The sequence below is a fragment of the Lactuca virosa genome, chromosome 3 (assembly GCF_052849685.1).
Source record: "Lactuca virosa cultivar CGN04683 chromosome 3, Lactuca_virosa_CGN04683_v6, whole genome shotgun sequence".
Lineage (NCBI taxonomy): Eukaryota > Viridiplantae > Streptophyta > Magnoliopsida > Asterales > Asteraceae > Lactuca > Lactuca virosa.
In genome coordinates this window covers 391,418,692-391,420,898 of record NC_136428.1, presented here as the reverse complement: position 1 = coordinate 391,420,898, position 2,207 = coordinate 391,418,692, and positions in this window count along the sequence as shown.

Below are 2,207 nucleotides of genomic sequence, written 5' to 3'. Positions count from 1 at the left end.
CCCTATAGGATCATATATTATTAGCATTGTCACACCATAATGATTTTGGGCATATGCATTCAACATGTTTATCAATGGATACTTGAGTTAGAGTGTTGGGACTCCGTAAAGTTAGAAACTTTTTGGGAAATTAGAGTCCCTTGTTGATTATATGTGATGGATCTGAAGTTTTGTCACAAGTAGCATTTTGGCTAGGAAATTTCATCCTCATGTAAGCAATAACTATTGTAAGACTTGTGCTAACACATTAAAAGTGTACATTATGGTTCCTAATGGACCATATAAAGGTAGAATGCAAATCTCTCCATGTATCTCAAATATCTCCCAAATCTCTCCAACTATATGAAATCTTTCCCAAATCTCTCCAAGTATATCAAATCTCTCCCAAATCTCTCGAAGTATATGAAATCTCTCCCAAATCTCTCCAAGTATATGAAATCTCTCCCAAATCTCTCCAAGTATATGAAATCTCTCCCAAATCTCTGTACGCATATCAAATCTCTCTCAAATCTCTCTATGTACCTTCCTCAGTCGAAAACAACTCAAAACCTAAGGAGAAAACCAAAAGGACCCTTTTTGGTCCGGAACCCTCTTGGTCCGGAACCCTCTTGGTCCAAACCCTCTTAGTCTGGAATGCCTTCTGAGGAGCCAAGAGGAATCGCATCTCGGAACCTCCCTACTTCAGATCTCCTCGCATGCTCCGAAAGGACCTCGCTTAGGACTTGCTTCAGAATTCTAGCCAGCTTTGCACTTCGGTCCGGACCTACTGAATTTGCACCTAACTCCGGATTTGAGGGAAATGCTCCGGAAGTGAGCATGCAGCTTCGGAAGTCGCCTTGTTGACTCCGGAAGTTGCTAAATGACTCTGGATTTTAGTCAATGGCTTCGGAATTGTGGGATTTGACTTCGGACCCTCGCAGGAGCAAGATTCCACTCCGGATTTTTGTCCATTTCAGGCTTTTTCTTCATTATAAGACATTTTGACGTCGGGAATTCCTCCAAACTCGTATTTTTAATATTTTAGACCCCTCAACCCCCTATTTTATGCCAAAATTGATTATTTTAAACATATTATATAAAATAATTGTTGGGTTTTGAGCATTCTAACATTCCTATGGTGTACATGCAACCCTATAAACCTTGGATCTATGTTTTCTCTATTATACATGCAAATATTAACTATTCCAAGGTTTCATCCTAACTAGCATATTATGAAGCACCTATACTACAAAGTTCTAGTTAGATGACATACCTTTTGATGTAGCTTGATGTCTTCAAGCTTTAAGAGCTTAGCCCCAATAGTGTGGAAGCCTCAAATGGAATCACAAATCACCAAAACACCTTGGAAGAACTTGAGAGAATATGTATGCACACTAAAATTGGCCCACTCTTATTTTCACACACTTGTACCAATTTTGTGAGCCAAGGACCCCTTTATATATTATGGAGGATTAGGGTTACATCCATCTAAACCCTAATACCCGTGACCTTTCATTTACATAGGATCCATGGGTTAAAAGCTCCATGGACCATCCATGAAAGCTTAGCCCAACCTAAATGAACTTGGCCCATTCTATATATATAAGAGTCCATATTTAATTAGTTCTTTTTGATCACTTAATTATTCTCAAAAGACTATCCATATAAATTGTGCGGGTGAAGTGCAACCCAAATGGACCATGCCAGGTCGGGTCAAGTACATACCAAATACAGTTATGGACTTAGACATTAATCCAACAGTCTCCCACTTGGATAAGTCTAAAACTATTATTGAGTATGACTTCAAAACCTAACTGGCAATCGTAGCTCTTAAAGTCGCTGTCGAACTCTGACCTTGTCAATGACTTGTCCATTAGATAAGGGATCATATATTCCTCCATTCTAGATATCATATGGACTGAGACATGGATTATAATCATTCTCTCTATCCATTTGTTGTTTCCCGATTTTCGATTTATGATGACTGACTGATTGAACAAATCAAATTAGTCCTGGCTTGGCCAAGCACTCACATGTGTCCTCGCTAAATCATCGAGGGGCCCACAGATATCGCTTTTATCCCGAAGGGAAAAGGAATGGATAAACTTCGACTCATATGGCTTGTTCTACTACTTGTTGAATCATACACAAAGGCACGTTTTATAACATCGAGTTACCAATGCGTTTTCGTGCAATCAATATATAACCAACTCATAGTAACAACTCAT